The following is a 16,661-nucleotide window of genomic DNA, read 5'->3' as shown; positions in this document are numbered from 1 at the left end:
ATGCAAAAAAGATAAGCTCTGGGTCAGGTGGGTTGATGCTTATTATGTAAGAGGCAGGAATTTGGATGATGTGCATTGTCAAGCTATGTCTTGGGCTCTAAGGAAAATTTTTGATTGTATGAATCTGATTGAGAGTGCTGGTGGCTGGGACAGTTTTGCAAAGGGGGTTGCTTCTCTATTAAGAGCATGTATAAGTTTCTCCATGGTATTCATGATAAAGTCAGCGGGAGCAGGGTGATTTGCAACAATCAAGCTTCTCCACGAAGTTTATTTATTGCTTGGCTGGCTATCTGTAACAGACTGCCTACTCTGGATAGACTTTCTGCTTGGGGAATTACTTCTGATACTATGTGCAAGTTATGTGGTAATTTTGCTGAGTCTATTGATCATTTGTTTTTCAAATGTACTTTCTCAGCTCAGATTTGGGTTGCTGTGCTTCAGATTTTGCATTACTAGAGAAATCCTGGCTCCTTTGATTCAAAACTGCTTTGGGCTACCAAGTGTGGAAAGAAAGGGACTCCTAAACATAAGCCTTTCTTAATGTTTTTTGCTGAGAGCATTTATGCTACTTGGATCCAGAGGAATGAAGTGGTTTTAATCAACACCATAGGTCTGCTGATGCTTTGATGAGAGAGATTTCTTTTAAAGTAGCTTCCAGGTGTAATGATAGGCAGCGTGAGATCCTTATTGTAAAGTGAGCTTTGTTTGGTTTTATTTTTTTTTTTTAGGTTTTTGGCTGCTAGCTTTTGCTAGTTTTTGGTGTAATACTTGTTCTCTTGGTGATTAATAAATTTCTTTTAATTGCCAAAAAAACAAAACAAATACTACATATTATGTGCGTGGTTTTTACGAGATAAAATATATATTTGTGATTGAAATAGTTATGTAATAATACAATGTTATAATATTAGTTAAATGGTTATAGATTTGCCAATATAATATTATAAATTATACTTCCTCCGTTTCTATTTAGTTGACACGTTTGATTTAGGCACATATATTAAGGAGAGGAGAGAGAGTGATAGAGAATGAAAAAGCAAGTGGGGTAGCTTGTAAATGCAAGGTAAAAAATTTACCCAAAAAGGAAACGTGTCAACTAAAAAGAAACTTCCTAAAAAGGAATACGTGTCAATTAAAAAGAAACAGAGGTAGTAAAATTTATAATATCAAAGTTATAACTTATTATAATAATATATTATATTATTATACTATTATAAATTAATAATATAATTATAATATAATTAGTTTTTTTTATTATATTGTACACTTATTTGATCACAATCATACTACACACTGTTGTGGTTGTCTTTGTTGTATCTTCTATATTTAATATATAATATTAATAATATAATTATATTATTAATATTATTAAGTTATATATATTATAGCTATAATATTATTAATTTATATAATATTAATTAAATTTTATAGATGTATTTAATATACAATAAAATAATATCATTTTATTTATATAAATAAATAAGGAAAGAAAAAGGAAAGTTGTAAGTAATGTGAATCAGCCCAAAATGACAAAAGTTGCAAGTAACTTGAACTGGAGGTTGTATATATGTAGTCTTATGTAATTTGTTAATTAATAAAAAAAATTTATATAATTTGTTTATAATGCATGTATTAGTTACATTAATTATGAGCGGGTCTTGGTGATGGATTTTAATTCTGCGGGATGTCGAACATTCGAAACCCTAATAACATAATTAACAACACAATTGATAAAGAAAGAAAAATGATTTTACCCTTATAGCGTGTTTCGCTACTTAAAGAGTTTTTACTTGAAAAGGTACTCGGGTTTCGTAAATGCAAAAACCTCTTTAGAATCCACCCACAAGCACGACTCGTACGGCCCCTACCCTGAAGCTTAGCTGGGGCTAGACCAAGAAAAACTTATTCGAGTATTAGAGCAAAAGTTTTCAACCTTTTGGTGATCCTTTCAAGCTCAAAACTGAAGTGTCTCTCCAAATCGCGATCAAGTTATCAATATTGAATTGCAAATTAACAATTATCAGATGATTATAGTTGCTACAGACAGAGAAATTTGGCATTGGGAGAAAAAAGAGGCTCAATCTGATATTGTGGGATCAAGCGTTAAGACAGATTCCTACACAAAAAGTCATTGTAATGAAGTGTCATAAAATATAGCAGAGTTGGGTGGTGATAAACTTGTAGTTCAACTCTTTGATGATGTCATTAAATACCATGAGAAGTACAAAAATCAATTTGTCTATCAAATTTTGCATCACCTGGAGCAAAAGTTCGTAGTAGTTTTGAATTTCGCTTACAAACCTAATACAAGTGATGTTGATAACTCTGGAGTAATAGGAATCTGCAAGAAACTTGATGGAGAAAAAGCAAGGCTTTAGATACATGATCCAAGAGCTCCCATTGCGGATATAACTGATTGTTTCCCACCAACTTATAGACAAGGGAACAATCCAAGGATTACAGTGCACCAAGACATTGACAATAACAATAATAATTTTTGGGATTAGATTGATTTTGATCAAATTTTTCTATTTACTGCTTCTATGGTACATTTGTTTGATACTTTCGGTGCTCCCATCTCTAGCAAATTTAACAGATCAATGACCAAAACATCGTCCCTCATGAAAATTAGAGGACATATTAGTTAGTATACTTGAAGTGTCTTAATGTCTCCTTTTCAATGTCTTGACTACCATACAAAATTGTTTTTAATGAAATAATGATTTAGTTTCTACTTGAATTTCTATTTTCTTTCAAGTTTTCTTCGTGAGTGGTGTTAGAATCATTGGTTTGTCACATATATGGCAGATGTCCAAACTTGTTTCATTGTGCCTAGTATGTTTGCTTGCTTTTACTTGAGATGATTAGTCTGAAAGGAACGGTGTCCTTCAGACAAGTGTATTATTCTGATAGTGGGTTCAGGATTATTAGAAAGCTAATATATTCAGTAGGGTCAAGTAATCGGAATGCCTGGGTGGAGGCCGCTTCCGATTAGTAATATTACGGAAATTTCACCATATACCACTGAGTTAAAGCTTAATTCACCATATGCCATAGAAAACTTTCTAATACACAATATACCATTCAGTTTAACTAAAATGTCACAACATGCCATTAATGACTAACGAACGTTAACACCGTTAGTCATTAAGGCTAATAAGGCCACGTGGCAACATATAATTGGTTCCCTTTTAAATTACTTAATTTTAAAATAATTATATAATTAATTATCAAAAAATTAAAAAAAAAACCAGCCACCCTTAGCCACCGCCGCCCACAGCCTAGCCACGACCCCCACCTCCGGTTGGCTGCCTGGTCCACTTCTTGGCTGGCGACGACCATCCCCCCTCCCGCAGAAAATCTCAACCCAGCAGCCACCCTTAGCCCCCACCTTGTCCCTTAGCTACCACGTTATCCCGACAACCCCTGCCGGCACGTAATCTGACCAAAATCTCGGCGCCGACGCGAAAACCCACCAGAACCCCTGTACTGACGTGGAATTCGGCCAGAACCCCCGTCGGCGCTCTCCCTCTTCCCTTGAACCACCGTTCCCGAACAATAAAAACCCCCTATCTCCCTCGAAAAACCCTCCCCTAACCACCGGCCGACGCCAAAACACCTTTCCCTCGCGTCGGCGAACCTAATTTCCTCCCCCACGTCGTCGCCGCCCAGTTTACTTGAAAACAACCACCCCAAAATTGAAACCCTAGATTTTGGTTTAAGGGTTTCGAGGTGGTGATTCAGGGGAGCAGAATGATGGAGATGGCAGAGGGAGGGGCGGATTAGGTTTTTCGGCTTTTGCAAGGGGTTTGGACGGCCGACGGGTTGGGAGGGAGGCTTTTCGAGGAAGGGAGGAGGTTTTAGATTGAGAAGATGGTGGTTTACGGGAAGAGGAAGACGCCGATGACGGGAGGTTCAGGGTTAGAGTGCGCTGCCGCGGGGTTTAGGGAGGAAGTGCCGGCGTAGGGTGGCCGGGGTTGGGGCATCGTGGGCGGCTGGGTTGCGGTGTGGTGGTTGGCTGAGGTTTTTTTAAATTTTAGAATAATTATTTCATTAAATAAATAATATTAATAATCACCTATTACAAGCTGCCATGTGGCATAATTAACGTTAATCACTAACTGAGTTAATGGAAATGGCATGTTATGATATTTTCATAAAACTGAAGGTTATATGGTGTATTAGAAAGTTTTCTATGATATATGGTGAATTAAGCTTTAACTCAGTGGTATTTGGTGAAATTTCCGGTAATATTAATGTATAATTAATTCAGAAGAAATTAATTCGTCGTCCGAGTATTAAATATTTAGACGTCGGAAATTCGAGCTTGGAGCGTCGAAACCGAGCGTCGGAGAATCTCAAATGTCAAGCCAAAATTTAGGATTTGGCGAGATGGGAAAATGCTTCGAGTAACAAGTAAAATCCTAGCCATGCAAAAGGTTAGGAAAATGATCCCAATATGAGCGTGCCACGTGGCAGCACACATGGCAAAACGCGACGTGGCAGCCGCCATGTGGCAGCGTGCCACGTTGGCAGCGTGCCACGGTGACGACCCATGTGGCAAGGGCCGTGGACCTGGGTGATGGGTCATGGTCACGGGCCAAAATAAAATGGGCCAACCGAACCCAACTTGGGGCTCAAGGTTGGGTGACACATGGTTAGTTCACATTGCATGTGAAATGCCTTGGGGACCAAGTGAGAAAGTGGTCCACTCCTAACCATGTGACACTTGTTGCTTGTTCCTTGGTTTATTTAACTAAGGGTTGAATTCATCAATCTTTCTATGTAGGATACTTTTGAGAAAAGTCCCACATTGAAAGATGAGTGGAATTTACAAGCTATCCTTCCTTATAAATAGCCAAAGCATGGCATGAGAATTCTTTACTTGAGTAGGAGTTCAGTAGAGCATTGCATTAGCAAAAACTCTTAAACTCATATAATACTCGGGTTTTGGTTGGACCTCGCTAACTCCGAGGTAGCGGACCTAAAAGTCGGAGTTCGTCCTTTGTGGGTGGATTTCCGTAGGAGGCTCGCGTATTATCGGAGCTAGAGCTTTCAAGTACGAGCCCGTGTGTGAGGGCGAAGCACGCTTCAAAGGTAAATTCCGATTTTGCCCTTTTGTGATTATTTGTTATGCTTTATGGTTTTATTAATTGTCAGTGGTTCCTTGGGTCAGGGTTGTTTCCGCGGTGAGTCGGACTCACCAAACCCCAACAGTGGTATCAGAGCCCCGTTTGTTTATTTTTATTATCATGTTTTTCAAGGTGTTTTATGGCTTATATTTCTGGTTTAAGTTGCTAATTAGATTAGTAGCTCGGTTTATTAATTTTAATCCCCTTTTTAATGTGAATTTCGGCCCAGAACCCAGACTTTTGCCCAAAATAGTTAATTTTAATCCTCTTTGGGATTGTGATTTTAGCCGAATTCCAACCAGAAGTGCCTTTTTCGAGGGATTTTTCGTTTTGGCGAATTTTTTTTAAGTCTTTCTTTCCTTGAAATTAATGGCATAACATGGTGATTATGTGCTTGATTTATTTGCATTTTTTTCTGCAATGTTAATCTCTTTAAAGCATATTTACTTGGTAGTATTTAATGCTTAAAAGATTGATTTATTTTCACCTAATTGCAAACTAATTGCATTGTAGTGTGAAAATGGTATTTTTTTTTAGGCTTCCAAAGTGCTAAAGATTCAATCTTTAATTATGTTAAGTGATTGAAACTTTGAATGTCACTAAATTCCATGAATTTTATGTTGTTTTAATCATTTTAATTGATTGGAAACATAAAGTTTCAAACTTTGTGATAGAAATTTGGTTATCTTCATGTAGGAAGATATAATTTTCAAGGATCCACAGTAGTTAGAAGTTGGATTTTTCATTTGAACATTAAAGTTCATATTTTTCCAACTCCCTCTTACTTTGTCAAAATCTCAAGTTTAATTTAAATTAATTAAATTAAAAGTGAGAAATTGCCTTATTTATGTTGTTGCACCAAGCTAAACCAATTTAATTAAGAATGGTTCTTGGAATTATTTTGGTTGGATGCACTTTGATAATTTTATTTTTAAGTTAGACTTGTTTAAATTTTCATTTTGCTCAATAAATTAGTTCTATAATTAATTTAGAATTAATAATTATGTCACGCAAAATTGGGATCAAAATCCTGAGGCTATGGCACGCAAAACGAGGCAAGAACATCACTTGGCTAGCCGAGCTGCATAGCAGCCCGCATGTGGCTGCCAAGGATGTTGCCCGTACTTGCGCGCAAGCCATGTGCGTGGCTGCTGCTTGCTGCCAGTAGCATGGCGCGCCAGCAAGCACCAAGCAGCATCACGGCGCAGCATTGCTCGAGTGGTTGTGCGCGCAGCAGTATTGTGCGCGTTGTGCGTGCTGCCTAGCTTGGCTAGCCGCGGCTGGTGCAAGCACGAGCACTTGGTGCGTGGCTTGGGGCTTGGTGCGATGAGGCAAACAGCCTTAGTGCGTGTGCCTCGCACCAGGCAACCCGTAGCAACACTACTAGGTGTATGCCTAGCTAGTGCTACGGAGGGTGGTCGAGGCACATGTACCAAGCCGCATTGCTCGTGTTACTAGGTGACTTTGGTTTTCATATGGCATACGCTTAATGTGTGAGCCACTTGAGTGCGGTTGGCTTTGTGTTTGCTTACTTTGCCGTTTTATTTATATTAATTAATTTTGTTTATTTTAATTAAAATTTTGGAGGTTAGGCCTCGGTTTTGAGCGGCATTGGCAAAATTTATTTTGACAAGTTTGGGTTTCACCGGCTTAATTAATTGGATTAATTATGATGGATGCGGAATTTAGTGGGAGCTTCAATTATTAATTACGTCAATTACATAATCGGTTAAACAACCTTGACTAGTTTTAATTAGGCGTGTTAATCAGATTAACCACCTAAATTAGTTACTAGTGCGCGCGTTTGTTTAATACAATTTTACTTGTTTGCCGTTGTAAAATGCATGGGCCATTCACAAATAGTGAATGGAATGTATATTCTCTCACAAGTTTTATGAAATGGCAACTAGTAGGACCCGATTAGGATAGAAAATACGGACTACGTGCCGTGACGTATTTTTGTAAATCTAAATACGGTCTACGCACCGTTGAGTATTTTTGTACCTTAATATTTAGATTAGTCCTAATCGTAGATACTAGTATTTGCATAGTTTGGTTAAATCTTGAAGACGGAGTTTCTTGGAAGACGAAGCCTTGAAATTGCAAGTGAAGACATTTTGACGACTTGAAGATTTCAAGGGGTCATGCTAGTTACCAATATGTATCTAATATCTTTACTTTTTATATATTTATGCTTATATATGTGAATAATATGATTAGATGCATGTGTAGGCTTTCAATATGTTGTGATGATTAGTTAAGTTCACTTGAATTAACCAACATAGAAAACCAAGGTCCCTAATAATATTGAGTTAAACTTGCCTTTCCAAAACAACACTTACACACCGAATGAGTGTAATGGTGGGCTACGCCAAAGCGAGGCACCATTACTACTTTGAGGAACATAAGGCACACCGGGTGTGCATGTAGGTTTTGGTTGAACTCAGCGATATGAGTGATGGAGTCCATACATGTCGTGACGAATGAGATAAATCGTCAAGAGAGCATTGGATGCGATGATTATCTTACCAAGAATGGCTTGGAGCCATTAGCAAGGAGTTGCTTACCTTAGAAGATTGAGAATTAAGACAAGCCATAGCATGCTTAACCACTCATTGTTTCTTTGGATCTAGGAATCGCCTTATTTTCGCCAAGTAGGGACAATTTTATGCATTAATAAGACGTTTAATAAGATTGAAGTTTGCATGAATGCTCTTAAATTTCAAGCTTATTATATTCTTGATAAATGGTTATACTTCGCACCTATATTTATAGTACTATAAATCAAATAATATTGTTTCCATGATTGGTAAAGGAAATCCTTGAGAATAGTTCTCAGAGAAAAGGAAAAGCATTTCTGAAATACTAGTCTCATAAATGACTTTTATAAAAGTCCGAAAGGACGGTTGGACATCATGTTTTCAAAATACTAGGTAGTTTTGATAAAACATGAAGTATTGAGTTGCAAACTCAAATTGTCAATATTTGACAACCAACGTATCTTTTCGCCTCATACATAAATGAGTAGGACTCATTGATGTAGTAATTCGAGCACGAATTAATGGAAAAGATGGAACTTTGTTTACGGCGCACTAGGTGCTTGATTATGCCTAACAAAGTATAAAGGTCAAAGGAACTTAAAGATATGATTCTTAAAGTAAGATTATGAGATATTGTATGATAAGAAATATAGGAAAGAAGGAACGAAGAAAAAGAATTAGATTCTAATTCAACCCATGAGTTCACAAGTATCGGATATTGCTTGAGTGTTCCACTTTGAAAGTGACCTCAAACTATTGAAGTTAAGCTAAGTTATTGACTTACAAGCTTAGCAAGAAGAGCTACATCAGTTGTAAGGTCGTATGCTTTGTTTAAAGACCCTTTGAACTAAAGGCTGGAACGAATAAATGGTTAGTATTATGTTCCATAATCAGCAAATGATCCGTTCACACACGGAAAGACTCACATTCAAAGTAAAAGAGCAATAGTTGCAAATTTATTTGAATGGCATGGTTATCCAAGCGTTGAGTCAAGAATGCTTGATTATAAACAAACATTTCCCTAACATGATAAACTCACTAAGTTCAAGTCATGGGCTTGATTTGCGTTTTGAACATCTTTAGCAATATCACATCGACAAGAACGTACTCAAGGCTCTATTAGATAGGCTCTTGATAGTTGCTCGGGGCTATATTCATCAAATGTGAAGAAACTTGACCTAAGTAGCTCAAGAGTCCAGTGAAGTACAGAACCGACTTGGCAAGATATCAAAATGTCTAGATTAGATCGAGCGATGTTTACTTGAGCCAAGCGTGACCATCTCAAAGTTATGAATGGAAATTTTCATTAAGAACTCCACAAAGAACATAGTGTGTCCTCACGGAGACCTCGATGTCATTTGAAAATGACTCGAACGATGATGGTTCACAAGCCTTCCTATAAAGTTCTTAAAGATTTGCACAAATGACTAATGTTACACTAAATTAAATGTCGAAGCTAAGAAAAGACGCCATATTCAGTTATGGGTAGAAACAACTTCTAAAATGTCTTTTCAAGTATTTGTCTAAGGCTCTTAGTCTAAGTGGGAGCTCACTGGCTCAGTGGGAGCTAAGTGACTCAATGTGAGTTCACCGGCTGAGTGAAGCTAGATGGCTCAGTGGGAGCTTAGTGGCTCATCAAAGGCTAAGATAGCTCAAGTGGGAGCTAACTGTTTGTTTCACAACAAACTTTTACCCAAAGACAATATACATGTCTCTTTGTAAGCATTCAAGTGATACTACGGACATTACCTTCACAACCTAATTGAGAACATAATGTTTGTTGCTCTAAGTGATGTCTTTATGGAAAGTAACACGTTTCCAAAACGACAAGTGGGAGAAAAATGAACTCGATGACCATCGAGCTTAGCAACAAACTAGAACTGAGAATCTTAGAAGACCTTAAAAGGACTTCGTGAGAATGCTTGACCAAGAATACTCAAAAGGACTTTACAAGTGCCTTAATAGAAAGAATTCATTACTCACAAAACATCAGAAATATTGGAGTAAGATCAACAAAATAAAAGGGCTTTGGAAGCGCCTTGAAACTCAGTGGTTAATGAAATTGCCCCGTATATGATAGAATTCACCAAAAGCTTGGATTGAATCTTATAAATTTCTATTAAGTTAGAAATAAACCTAAAACTTACAAGCACACTATTTACTACTTCCTCCGTTTTCTTTTACTTGCAACACACCTTTTAGGCACGCAGTTTTAGGAGATGATTAGTGAGGGTAAACGAGCGATTTTATCAATATAATTTTTACACGAAAATTAGAATAGGGTTAAGTATCATTTGTAAAAATTTTAATGAATAATTAATCCGTTTACATTACATAAACCCGACCTCAAAACACGTGCCACAAGGCTGTGTTGCAAGTAAAAAGAAACGGAGGAAGTATTAGATAGTAAAGGAATAATGTATTGCAAGATAGCTACTACAAATCCAAATTTCGAATATGGATAGAGGCCATGAAAATCCGAACAGACCCCATGTTTGAAAATCATGTTTGAAACTTGATTAATTTGCATGAAAGGTGAAAGACCCATCGATTGCAAATAAGTTTTCAAGTAGAAAACTAACAAATGTGGAAATGTATATGCATACAAAGCTAGATTGGATGAAAATGATACAATTAAATTCACAGAATTGATTTTAATTAAAAACCTATTCACCAATCGAAAATGCTTAAGTCTTTTTGTGATTGATCTAGCAAAATTGCACATATGAAATATGGCAAAATAGATACCAAAATCGCCTTCCCAAAATAGGATTTTGGAAGTGACTATAAACTAGTCTAAGGGTTTTGAAAATCTAAATAATGCTAGATTTGAAAGCAAGCTCAAGGAATCCGTCATGGGATTAAAGGAAGCATTGCATATAGGAATTGGAACGTGTTTTCTCATAAAGTTAATAAGAGGATTGGCTTATGGAGAAACATAGAAATTCTGATGAATAAGAAGTTTAGTGGGAGCAAAAGTAAAGGTCCAATGAGAAGTTTACAAACTCTATTGTGAAACAACTATCAAATGCTAAATGTTTAGATTTGAAAGTATTTTCGACAATGGACCAAGCTAAAGACGATACTTAATATATGTTGGGAATTAAGTTCTATAGTATGGACTTAATTAAATGTTTAAATGAGTAAAGGAATTTACCATGTTAAATATGAAGGACTTTGAAAGGCTTTCGACCCATATGTATAAAACTAAGTAAATGTTTGAAACTAAGTATAAGCTAGGCTAAATACTAAGTCAAACAACAAAGACTCTAGTAAGAGACTTTCAACCATATCACAGAGCGAACAATTTGGCAAGACTCAGTGTAACTGAATGAGCTAAATGTCACATGGATGGAATAAAATTGAGAATCATTCTAGAATTAAATCCATCATGTAATGCTATGATATGGAATCGTCAGACGACTTACTTGCTTAGAGCATGTGAAGTACGTATATAATACCAATCAACATTAATCTAAGTATTGTATCATTAGATTATAGTCAAGGAAATCCATAGCACTTAGATAAGTAGTTGGAAGAGTTCTTGACGCATGAAACAAATATAATTTGAGCATTGATGTTGCAAGCACAAACCTTAACAAAGATTAGATCCTTAACAAGGAAACCATCTGTAAGCACAAGGCAAGAAGAGTCGTGGTTTAAGAATGGTAACATGGATATGCATCCATGTATAATGTGCGGAAATTTAAGGTAAATATCTATGATCACAAGTGATTAGGGTATCCCAAATCATTGTGAGTCGTTTGGAGTGAAACCCAAGCAAGGCATCATCAGAGAGTCTACTAAAATATATGTTGAGAATAGTGTTGCCTTAAAGGCAATAATAAGGAATATGTTAAATGGAAAGTTCGTTATTGAACGTTGATGATTGTAGGTTGTCAAGCTGAAGGTCACAAATCATGATGAAAAATGAGTGGGAGCCATTGCTTGGACAATAAATCCTAAATCACATTTAATCCATTAACGCTCTCAAAATTTTATCATCTTATTATGGAAATGGTGGATAATGAAGATGCTAAGATTTGCAAAGTAATCATAACTAAACCTTTGCAATAAGTGAACGACAACATTCACAATTGCATAAAAGAAATCAAGCATATCAAATATGGGTGTGATTTCTATGAATGTTTTATGAAGAGTATTACTCTTAAAACATTTGGGAAAGCCATTTATCATTAGATGAAACATTGTGAAGTTTCATAGTGGAATAAAATATTTCTAAATATTCCACAAAACTATCTAATTGTGGTTTAGAATTAAATAATGAGTCCATTCGATTTTTAAATAATATTCAAAATAGGGTATCAAGACAATGTCTTGGATAAAGAAACACCTATTAGTGAACATTGAATATTTTAATCGAAAATTATCCCTAATCAAGGTCAATTATTTTATGGACGATTAATGACCATTAGAGATTAGTGTGTAGTATGATTTATTGCACCATTTCTTGTGCTATGAGGATATAAATCATTTGCACAGGTTTTGGTTTAAAACCGTACTGGATCGACCTATAAGAATACTTTAAGAGATTCAAAATCGTCATAAGTATTTTTCTCATTATAGCTATAGGAACTCTTTTCCTCAACCATGAGTAATGTGAGGTCTCTTGTTTGAGTAACTAGTCTGTTTTGATGTCGCTCAAACGTCTACCGTAATTGGAGATCATAACGACGACTATCTGGTGGCTAGGTCCTCTTAGTAAGAGAAGCTACATTACAAGACTGGGAATGTCCCCCTACTAACACTAGGGAGCATGTCTTGTTGTTTAAAAGGCCTCTCAAAGAACGAGACTGTGAAAATGCATGGCCGTGCTTAGATGGATTTTAGAAATCATCTGCTTATTGACAGTCGAACTCGAATTTCGAGAAACACTTCTGGAAGTAATAGTGATGACGAATAATCTTACCCTATAGTTCATGAAGAGACATAGGTAAGGGGCTGTACACTAAATGCTCACTTGTCTGGAAGGATAAGTGGGAGATTAAAAGGAATGGTGTCCTTCGGACAAGTGTATTATTCTGATAGTGGGTTCAGAATTATTAGAAAGCTAATATATTCAGTAAGGTCAAGTGATCGGAATGCCTGGGTGGAGGCCGATTCCGATCAATAATATTAATGTATAATTAATATTACAGCTTAATATTGACTGAACCCTTCGGGTCACACCCAAGCAAATTAACGACCCGACTTGACGAATTAATTCAGAAGAAATTAATTTGTCGCCCGAGTATTAAATATTTAGACGCCGGAAATTCGAGCTTGGAGCATCGAAACCGAGCGTCGGAGAATCTCAAATGTCGAGCCAAAATTTAGGATTTGGCGAAACGGGAAAATGCTTCGAGTAACAAGTAAAATCCTAGCCACGCGAAGGCTAGGAAAGCGCGCCCAATATGAGCGTGCCACTTGGCAGCACACATGGCAAAACGCCATGTGGCAGCACAAGTGGCAACCACGTTGGCAGCCACCTAGTTGCAACCACCATGTGGCAGCGGTGCCACGTTGGCAGCGTGCCACGTGGCAGCGCGCCACGGTGGCGACACATGTGGCAAGGGCCGTGGACCCGGGGTGATGGGTCATGGTCATGGGCCAAAATAAAATGGGCAAACCGAACCCAACTCGGGGCTCAAGGTTGGGTGACACATGGTTAGTTCACATTGCATGTGAAATGCCTTGGGGACCAAGTGAGAAAGTGGTCCACTCCTAACCATGTGACACTTGTTGCTTGTTCCTTGGTTTATTTAACTAAGGGTTGAATTCATCAATCTTTCCATGTGGGATACTTTTGAGAAAAGTCCCACATTGAAAGATGAGTGGAATTCACAAGCTATCCTTCCTTATAAAAAGCCAAAGCATGGCATGAGAATTCTTTACTTGAGTAGGAGTTCAGTAGAGCATTGCATTAGCAAAAACTCTTAAACTCATATAATACTCGGGTTTTGGTTGGACCTCGCTAACTCCGAGGTAGCGGACCTAAAAGTCGGAGTTCGTCCTTTGTGGGTGGATTTTCGTAGGAGGCTCGCGTATTATCGGAGCTAGAGCTTTCAAGTACGAGCCCGTGTGTGAGGGCGAAGCACGCTTCAAAGGTAAATTCCGATTTTGCCCTTTTGTGATTATTTGTTATGCTTTATGGTTTTATGAATTGCGAGTGGTTCCTTGGGTCGGGGTTGTTTCCGCGGTGAGTCGGACTCACCAAACCCAACACAGTCTGAGTACGTAGCCTAGCTGCTTAAGTTTGTTCCTTGATTACTAAGTAGGATTATACTCGAGTACATAGTAGCTTCGAATAATAACTATTAGGGCCACGTTCACTTCAACTTCAAGACTATATATTTATGTTCAATGAAACAAGTTTTGATTTGATTGCTTTAATCAGTAATTAGATGAGACAAACACTAGACATTTATAAAAAAGAGGAAACTAAACTTTTTTATGTGGTGAAAATAATTCTTGTATTGCTATATATGTTGATTGGTAGATGAAACTTATATGTGTGGTAGCCTGATGGATTGTCAGTTTCAAAATTCTAGACACTTGAAATTACTGTCTTTTAATCTGTAGGCCATGTATTAAATTTTTTCCTGGCATCATTTGGAAGCACCACTAGGTTACTTGACTTGTGTAGTTCAGGTTTCGATCATCCACGCACTGTGCCCTAAATTAAGCCTGATGATGTTTTGATCAAGGTTATTGATCTTCATTGTAAGCTAAGAATGCAGTTATTTTTAGAGAAAGAACGTATGTATATAAGACCACATGTGTGTTTATGTCTAATCTCGATCTCATAAGGCTACTGAAGTGTTTATGGGGCTCTGATTTCTTATAGTCATGGTCTCAATTTTGACATTTTCTCTGCTTCGCTGTATAATAGCTTGCTTACCTTAGCTTTTTTCTGGTGAGGTAAGTTAATTAAACTTGACAACTGAATAAAAATTTTATACTTAGCCATGTCTTTCTCCTCATGTATGAATGTATGCATGAGCTAGTTTCAACTTCACTTCTTAAGAGTTTTTTTTATTGTAGATATAGTTCAATGCATATAACTAGAAATATATAAGTATATAGCTAAGAATTTGACCCATTTGGTGGTGGAGGTATGAGATTGGATGCTGCAAATCAATGGCGTAGGATATTTTATGACTCTAATTGTACTTTTTTTGAAAAATAGAAATTGAGAAATATATCCAAGCTATATATATATATATATATATATGTATATATATATATATATATATGTATATATATATATATATATATATATATATATATATATATATATATATATTTATATTATATATGTGTATATATATGTATATATATATACATATATATATATACATATATATTTATATTATATATGTGTATATATATGTATATATATATACATATATATATATATATATATATATACATATATATATATATATATATGTATATATATGTATATGTATATATATATATATACATATATTCATCACTGGGTTTGGTTTTTGGGGAGACAAAAACGGGTGTCTACAGAAGCCCCCACTTTGATTGAGTTTGGAGAAACGCAGGTTTCGAAAACAAAAGTCAAAGTAGCGATAGGGTCGGAGAATGATACAGAACATTCTGCAATCCCAAATCATTCTTGTAACGCCAACACCTGCAAACTAGCATTAGTTAAACAGATAAAGAGAGTTAAGAAACGCGTATCTTGCACCATCAAGCACACGTCTTTAGAGGTAACCGATATACTGCATTCGTTGTGACAACCTCTTCAAGCTAGGGAATACCGCTCGAAGACTGCTCTCCTTGTAGCTGCCTCCAATTTCCGCTGTGATAGTCTTCCGCAAGCTAGGAAACACCATCGAAGATAACTCTGCTTGTAGTCATCTTCTGCCGTGTGTGACCATCCTTCGCAAGCTAGGGAACACGATCGAAGATAACTCTGCTTGTAGCCATCTTCATTTGTTTGTGACAACTCTCCACAAGCTAGGGAACGCCGTCGAAGACCATTCGGCTTGTAACGATCCTCAATTATTGTTGCGATAATATTCCGAAGACAATTACCGAAGACCACTGCTTATCGATCCTCCATGCTTGCTTGAATTCTGCTGTTGCGATACTTTAGGTGATGACAATCCTCTCTTTCTTTAGGAACAGTTGTCAACACAACTCTTGAATGATGTACGACAATCCGATTTAGGGAAAGTTGTCAATGCTTCGTAACAATCCATCCTTGGAAATGTTGCCACGATGAAGCGACAATCCGTTTCTCGGAAATGTTGCCAAAATTTAATTTTGGGAAAAGTTGTCAATGCTTCGTAACAATCTGTCATAAGAACCTTGGTACGATCGACAATCCACATCTTGGAACATAACTCTTGAAAGCAATCCACCTTGGAAATTTGCCAATGCTATGTGACAATCCTTTTGGGAAAATATTGCCACAAATGACAATCCACATCTTGGAACATTTGCAAAAAAAGAGTCGATCGACAATCCACTTCGAGAAAATTTGTCACTTACTGAAATGAATGACAATCCACGTTGAGGAACCTTTGCCGAAATTTATGATGAATAGAGACCTACGACAATCCTTTGGGAAATTTTGCCATAGGGAACTAGGTGTATGACAATCCAATCTCGGAAAAATTGTCAAGGTTTCCATGAATATATGACAATCCGAATTTGGAAAAATTTTCCAAACAGAGAAGGAGCACGACAATCCACGCTTGGAAACTTTGCCAGCGGTGACAATCCAATCTTGGAAAGTTGTCTTAGAAGAATATGCACGACAATCCACTCTTGGAAATATTGTCAGTTTGAGATGACAATCCAATCTCGGAAAAAATTGTCGTATAAGTGATGTGCTTCCTTTTGAACCGATGCCTTGGTGCTTGTGATGAGCCAATACTTAGGCGTTTTAAGCTAAGTGAGACGATCTTTTGTCAGGTCAATCACTTACTACGATTGTAATTGAGCCGAC

The sequence above is a fragment of the Chenopodium album genome, chromosome 26 (genome assembly GCF_948465745.1).
Source record: "Chenopodium album chromosome 26, dcCheAlbu1.1, whole genome shotgun sequence".
Taxonomy (NCBI): domain Eukaryota; kingdom Viridiplantae; phylum Streptophyta; class Magnoliopsida; order Caryophyllales; family Amaranthaceae; genus Chenopodium; species Chenopodium album.
Note: the sequence above shows the minus strand (reverse complement) of the source record.